Below are 7,885 nucleotides of genomic sequence, written 5' to 3' on the forward strand. Positions count from 1 at the left end.
CTTTGAAGACTTAAAAAACTTATCCCTCTGATAATTATTATGAAAGGACTTTTATAATATAATATAAATATATAATAATAATAAAAATTATAGATGACTCGAAAAATATTTACTTAATATAATGATTATTGATTGACTTTTATTCTTTTCTCTTATAATAGTTAAGTCTCTGCTTTATATGCATACAATTTTTTTTTGTAGGGATGCTGATTTAAATTGATAAAAATCAATGTTGCTCGGCGGTCGGATTTTTTCTGTTTTCTATAAATTCAAATATTTTCGTCCAAGCGACGATAACATTCTTGTTCTTATTTTCTGATTTGCAGCTGTGTCCAGCGATGCCGCTTCGCTTAGATTCAAGAAAGATTTAGAAATTTTTCTTCGTTTTGCATAATTTTTTCTACAACTCCTGTCTAACGAAAGCAAAAACAAAAAATAAAGTTTCATGAACTACGTAGTAGTTTAAATTACACTGCAGGCTCTTATGATCTCGTGAACTAAAAGAACATAAAAAAATTTTCTTTCCGTTCGTAAACATAACGAAATTTGATTTCCCTTTTTAATGTGCCTTATTTGAGCGCACAGTGGGAAAAATCTTACTGTGTCAAAAATTAGTTGAGCCCAAGATGTATTTCTGCATCAAAAAGAAAATTTTGAAAAAAATGTCGCTTACGTTATTTTGGCGGTTAGGGATCGATATGCTCGCTTACGATTGTCATTGTGCCATGATTTTGTTTCCATTTTTGTAAAGTTGCTAAAATATTTACTATTGCTATTACTTTGGCTTCGATTTTTTCAGATTTACAGATTTGGTGTCTTTAAATTAAAAAAAAAGGACCAAAAAACACACCAATCACCAAATTAAAAAATTTTCGCGTTTTGAATAAAGAAAAGCACTAAATTTAGTGCGAAAAGCACCCAGTTGGCAGCAGTGATAAAACAAGTATTGCCACTGAACTGTATACAAAATGGCTTTTACCCACCCTATTGCAAACTACTTTTACATACGTTTCTTTTTTAGATAGTATACGAGACTACCCCCAAGTTAACAAATATTCCATTAAAAGAATTTACTAAGTAAAAAGTCATAAAAAGGCAACGATTGTCGGCTCTATCAAATTCCACCTATTCGCGGCTTCAAAATCGCCCCGCGAAGGCCGTGAAAAGCGGCAAACTTTTAAATCAGAAGAGCATTCTGATTTTTTATTATTGCGTTCATTTATGTTTGCACATATGTACGTGCATGTTCATTTGTATATACATTTATGTGTAAACATTTGTATGAGTGGAGAATTCGTTTGTATTCTATCGCTGGGCGCATGCACTTTTCGTATAAACGCAATGAGAATTTGCAGCGGCTTCAATTGAAAGGATCCCATTTCAATGGCAAAGGTTCAGTTTTACTTGTGCTCGCCTTGTATTCCGGTTCGGCGCTTCAAATTTTTTCTTTTTAGCTTAAGAAAATATTTCACTATGATTTTGTGACGCGACTGATAGCACCATAATTGACAATGCTTTCCTTAATTGGGCGTATATATTTATAAAATTAAGCAGTTTGTCAACAGATTGAGGCCACTTGAATCTTCACACGTCACCAATCAAGTATCTGTCACGTAATCAAGAAGCTTATTGTATGGCTCCTTTGATCAGTTTTAATTATGTATGTGTTTTTTCTAGAACAAAGTGATTTTGGGTTCGGTCGATTTTAAGGTAAGTGCAGTTATAATTTCTAACTTAATTCACTCGTATTTATTCACAAAAAACAGGCTGTGTAGTTAACTTTAACTTTGAATTAAGCAACAGGTGCAATAAAGTAATTAGTGAGCAAATCAAATAGTCGACGTTCAATTATACGAATGCTCCTTCGGATAAATGTCGAATAATATGTATATTCTAGTTGATACACTAGAGATTGTAGTGCATATATTACGAACACTTTACGCAAAATTTTACCATTCGATAAAATGAAATATGTTTTTAATCATTTCTGCTATTATTTATGTATGGAGAGAAATTCGCCAAGTGTTCCAGGAAAACTTTTGTGTCAGCATTTTGTTCAAACTCCACCACGTTGTTGCTATGGTTACTGTGAACCAATGTGTAAAATAATTTCTTTCAACCGCGGTTTTTTGTCGAGTTATACGAGTTTAAACATGCAAATTTCAGTCCTTTTTCTTAGTCACAAGTTTTCTTAACAAAATGCTGACATACAATTTTTTCCTCATACACTTAGCGAATTTTGCCCCATATATTGGAATGGAATATAATTGTGGGTGGCCGGAAAAACCAAAAACAAATTTTTCCAAGCACTCAGGCAGTATTGTATTGCCCAGTATACTTAAGGTCAAGAGACAGGATTTATAGGAAAGGGGTATATAGATGGGGTGGGAATTCATTGCTGCTCTGAAAACTTACCAGACTGCATTATGAATTTTAGAAGTTTGTTGAGGGAAAGAGAATGTACATACCTCGTCCATTCTCAGTACATGCGACCCAAAAATGTTCGTTCTGAGCCTGGCCAAGGGCGGACAGCAGCAGAGAAAATTTTCTGTACTATCCTAGTCCTCCAAATACGAGGTACACAGTGGATCGACGATGATGCCTATGGTGACCATATTTCGTCTTCATGGATTGTGCCCCGTAATCAGTCCTATCAGGGCTCGTAGATGACTCCTTCTTTGTCTGAGAAGGGATTTTGCTACCACCCTGTCAGACCTTTTTAGGAAACCCTTAGTTATTTTGCAGGTGTCAATAGTGCACCAACGGGTTTAATGAGTTTGGTTTATGAGATCCTTCATGCACCCGATCGTTACGGCTATGTTTGGCCCTAAAATTGGCTATGGTCCAGTTGGGCGCTCCAGAGAACCGCAGTTCGTCAATTCATCAGCCAGTTCGTTACCTTGAACACCGTAGTTTCCTGGCACCCACACAAGTTCAAGCTCATTTCACCTTGTAACGGAGTTCAGCTTAACTTACATTCCTGGACTATCTATGAAGAGGTGCGAGCGGATTACAAAACTATTAGAGCAGTTTGTCTGTCACTGCAGATCCTGATTTTATGTCCGCTACAACTTTCGCCACTTATCCATACTCCCACTTTCAGTATTGCAAAGATTTCCGATTGAAAGACCGTTGCCATTGCACTCAAAGCGGTAAAGCATCTGAAGTTACCGTCTAGATGCCATCCAGCTCCAGTAACGTTTTCAATCTTTGAGGCGTCGGTATAGAAAGTTTTCACCGAGCTTTCCAAAAGAGTGCCTGGATATCTCTATTGTTCCCTTGTAGGAAATCTAACGACGTACTTTCTTCCAAAGGAGACTCCAGGTATCAGTTTGTCATTAGGTGCCAACAACAAAGAATATTGCTCTGGCAACCTTCTGAAAAACTCTCTCTGCCCAGGACTCCGATTGTCGTGCCACATACCATAGAGTGCAGTCGACACATCGAGGCAAATTCAACAAAGCATTAAGAGCCGGTCCTGACGTTATAATGGCGCCCGTAATGCCTATACACACGCTCTTTTGTAGCCCGTTTTACGCAGAAACCGTGGTTTTGACCATGCAAGACCCTGCAAGCTGAACAATTCATCAATCTTATTTAGGATTCTCTGTGCCCTAACACAAACCTCCCTGAGAGATTTACCTGACGACAGTGCACCAACATCATCCCCGTAAGCTTGGATGTGAACGAAGTCTTGCATTTCCGTTAGTAGGGATTCCACTACCAAACACCACAAGAGAGGTGAGAGCCGCTCTGAGCATCCTAACCTCTGCCGTGGTACAAAGGCTAGCTTCATCCACCACGGCCAGTAATCTTCTAGATAACTTGAAGTGAATGGTTTCGTCCACTCCAGGTCTTCTGGCCGCAGAGCACATAGAGTCAAAAGTAGCGCCGTAAAATGCCCCTCGATATCAGTAAAGACTCCCATCATTAGCGCAACAAGGGGTGGGTTTTGGGGTTCAAACCCCCCCTAAAGCTAATAACCTCAAATACAATTTGTATCTTAAAGCTAAGAATCCAGCTCTCAAGGAAATTATAAGAAATATTTATTATAATTTCTGTTGCTTGAAAAATCGCTTTGCTTTTGCTGTAAATTTTCATGAGGGAATAAATATACGAGCATTTTTTTTTTTGAGAGCTGCAAACTGATTTAAGAAATTTTGGTAGAAGAAAATTTCTTTTCCATTTCTCGTCCGTCCTTTTATATGAATTTTTCATTTTTCTTGAGAGTTCAGTTAATTTTTTCGGTATTTGAAATATTAAAAAAATTTAGCAATCGTGAAAAATCACCATCTCTATCGAAAACCAGAAATCGAAAAAATGAACATAGAAGTGCAAAAATTCATGGAATCAATAAATTTAATTTTACTGCCACTTTTGAAAGTTGAGCGCATCTTGAGTTTATAGAACTTTTTATTAAACAAGTAGTTTTTAAGGAAAGAACACAACCGACTTCAATTCTCATATTCAAATTTAGGGGTACCGTTAATTTCTTCATGATCCAATCATCGGATCTCTAAAACAAAGTACGGGACGATTATCGACGACTATTACGGGACGGTGCTATCTTTATAATAAAAAAAGGATTCTTGAAAACGGTTCACGTGGTCCAAAGTTATGTATTCCGGCGAGATGATAACCTCCCTTTTTTTTGAAGTCGGTTAAAAGCGTTTGAGTTCTGTTAATCTGTAAATAAAGTGCAGTTTATGAATTTTAAAACGTTTATTTATTTATTACATACTGTACATAAAACTTGCATAAATGTATTTTAAAGAGGGTATTATCTGAAGCAAATTTTCAGTATTTTCCGGTGATATATTTTCAGAAATATAAAACCCCCCCTAAAATATATTCCTGGGTGCGCCCCTGACTCCTATTGTGTACTCACCTGCTTCCAGCCCCACTTCAATCTTTTTTACAAGGTCATGTAGAGCTGATTCAAAGGACTTTCCGCTTTGTTATGTATGTTAATGAACACTAAGGGGGATATTATCCAAAATCCTTAATCTAATGTACTTCTCGACCGTGCGCTCCAGACTTTTCAGCATGAAGTGTGCCAAACTGATTGGCCTAAGGCCTTAAAGACTAGGGCCCCTATAAGCCTGTCTCCCCCACACTTTATCATTATCGGATACACACCAGCTAGGCTGGCTGACGAAGTCGTCAAAAGAGGCTAAAAAAAATCTCACTGACTCCTCAGTCACCACCCGTGATGCCTTGTACCAGTTTAGTCTGGTGGCTGTTCCCGTCCCGCTGTCCTTCACCATATCTCTGCCTGCGTCAGGAATTATCCTGCTACCCGGAAAATGAGTTTCCAAGAGAGTTTTGTATGTGTCTTGTAGCGACATGGTATAAGTTCCATCGGATTTTCGGAGAGAATCAAGTCTAACCGTAAGGTCCTGTTGAAGTACTACCTTACACAGCCTGGCAGACTCTTTCATTTCGTGGATATCATTGCAGAAGCTTAATATTGACATGCGAATTTGCCTCTTATATTCCTTCTGCGTGTTATAACATTCGGACCAGCCCTCCTCTTTTCGGGTTTTCAAAGCCCTATATAGAAGTCTCATGGACCTTTTTCGAAGATTGATAGGCTAAGCGTTCCACCATGGGTCCGCTTTTCCCTGTCATCTTCTTCTAAGCGGACATAAGTACTTGCTCAGACAACCAATCGAAGTACTCGTTACCTCGCAGGTCGCCTCTTCAGTTGATTTAATGTTTTTGAGTTTAGGGGGATTTGGTATTCTTGTTTCAAGGAGCAATATTAATAATGTTAATATTAATAAGCCACAATAAAGTTGACAAATAAATAGTTTGGGATAAAGCTGCCTGACACTATACTATGGATCTATTTTATATATGGAATTTCAAGGAGCAATATTAATAATGTTAATATTAATAAGCCACAATAAAGTTGACAAATAAATAATTTGGGATAAAGCTGCCTGACACTATACTATGGATCTATTTTATATATGGAATTAACAATAACAACCACGCTGTCAAGTTTAAATAGCGGCAAATCAGCTGTAATTGATAGTAGTACGTTGAATAAGGAAATGAATTAGCAACAAGAGTTTACGGGGTGTGCATAGCTCCTTGCTTAGCGCTTCTGACTGCACATCAATGATGCGGGTTCGATCCCTGCTGAAGTCTAGAAAAAAAGTCTGATGAGAAGATTTAGTGATCTCCGAAAAAGCTGCTATAACTTCTACCGCTTAGACTTTGTTGGTTTTTTCATTTTTTCTTAATAAACAATCGTGATAAAAAGCTCAATAACGCTATTGATAACATAAGTTTACTTCAAAGTTTTTTCATTTCGTAGTTTTTCTCGTTGCGCCTAACAATACATAAACTATGTAAATACATATGTACATATGTAAAAATGCTGTGGCATTATTTGGGAAACAATACGTAAGATTTGGCAATTGTCACTCATTACACTATGTAACAAAATCAAACTTGTTGGCTCGGTATTGTGTAAAATCAATGCAAGTAATAGTTTTAGATGTCAATAATCTATGTTAATGGCATTTTTCCAGTTAAGCGCATTTATGGTAGATATTCTTAATTGAATCCTTGCACACAGTGTATTGTGTAATTAGCAGAGGTCGAAAATATCCCTCTCCACTTTGAAAGTGTCCCAAAATAACCGTCACTATTTAAGAGAAAAGATAGCCCACAAAACAGAAACGGTGGTTTATTTTTTGTAAATGTGTGTTCCTCTCAGTGGGAAAGGGTTATTTGCATATCTTTTTCCGTTGCTGTTGAACACGGACACTTATCGCTGGAAGAGGAAAAATAAGTGTTAGAGCGCGGTTACCCACGAAAGCCCTTATATTAGTAAAATTTTTAAATTTACCTTGATCTTAATTTTTGCATTTATCCTTACGCATCTTTGTTTTTGTTTTTATTTTTACCTTTGCCTTTATCCTTTTTTTTATCAATAAAATAAAATAAATTATTTTCGGTGTATCATATTATTTATCAACTGCTAAAATTTCTGAAAAATATAAGTAGGCGTACATAAGTGGAAGCAACGCGTTAGGCATTTCTTTACACGACATATACGTACACATATATGTGCGAACATTTATGACACATGAATGTGTACGTATATGTCGTGTAAAGAAATGCCTAACACTTTGCTTCCACTTATGTACCCCCACTTATATTTTTCAGTCTTACAATAAGGCACCCTGAAATTGTACATATGGAAACTGTGCATACGAAATAATGCATATGAAAAAAAACCGAAATAATGCATATGAAAAAAACCGAAATAATCCATATATGCACAGTTTCGATTGAAAACCGCAATAATGCATATTAGAAAAACCGAAATTATGCATATGCACTCTTTCGTTTGAAAACCGAAATAATGCATATGAAAAACCCGAAATAATGCATACATGTACACTTTCGTTTGAAAACCGAAATAACGCATATGAGAAAAACGAAGTAATGCATACATGCACAGTTTCGGTTCAAAACCGAAATAATGCATATGACAAAAACCGAAGTAATGCATACATGCACAGTTTCGACTCAAAACCGAAGTAATGCATATGACAAAAACCGAAATATAGTAAGGGTTATAATCCCTAAGCGCGGCCGAAGGCCGCCTACGCAGAGAGAAGTTCTGCGCAAATTTACTTCCGCCCTTCTTTTCCGGCAACACAGAAAGAAGAATTCTACTTAGTAAGGGTTATAATCCCTAAGCGCGGCCGAAGTCCGCCTACGCAGAAAGAAGTTCTGCGCAAAAATACTTCCGGCCCCCTTTTCCGGAAACACAGAAAGGAGAATTCTACTTAGTAAGGGTTATAATCCCTAAGCGCGGCCGAAGGCCGCCTACTCAGAAAGAAGTTCGTTTTCATGTATGCAC

The 7,885-nt window shown here is 37.1% G+C and overlaps 1 protein-coding gene and 1 long non-coding RNA gene across 7 annotated transcripts in view; one reads left to right on the forward strand and one right to left on the reverse strand.

Moving 5' to 3' along the window:
• Window positions 1-1,062: 1,062 nt before the first annotated feature.
• Window positions 1,063-7,885, reverse strand: part of LOC108368979 (uncharacterized) — a 17,069-nt gene continuing 10,246 nt past the window's right edge. The window contains exon 3 of the long non-coding RNA XR_001848443.1: window positions 1,063-1,073. This is a non-coding gene — a long non-coding RNA (uncharacterized LOC108368979). The remainder of the gene's footprint in view (window positions 1,074-7,885) is intronic.
• Window positions 1,274-7,885, forward strand: part of Axn (protein axin) — a 370,696-nt gene continuing 364,084 nt past the window's right edge. Inside the window, exons 1-2 of one of the 6 annotated variants that reach the window (XM_017623913.1) lie at window positions 1,274-1,613; window positions 1,678-1,710. The gene's annotated coding sequence lies outside the window, so the exon portion shown is untranslated. The other 5 variants (XM_017623888.1, XM_017623894.1, XM_017623908.1 and 2 more) reach the window with 5 other exon arrangements.

Source organism: Rhagoletis zephyria, unplaced genomic scaffold (genome assembly GCF_001687245.7).
Source record: "Rhagoletis zephyria isolate East Lansing unplaced genomic scaffold, Rhagoletis_zephyria_1.1 Rzeph_scaffold_00055, whole genome shotgun sequence".
Classification (NCBI taxonomy): Eukaryota; Metazoa; Arthropoda; class Insecta; order Diptera; family Tephritidae; genus Rhagoletis; species Rhagoletis zephyria.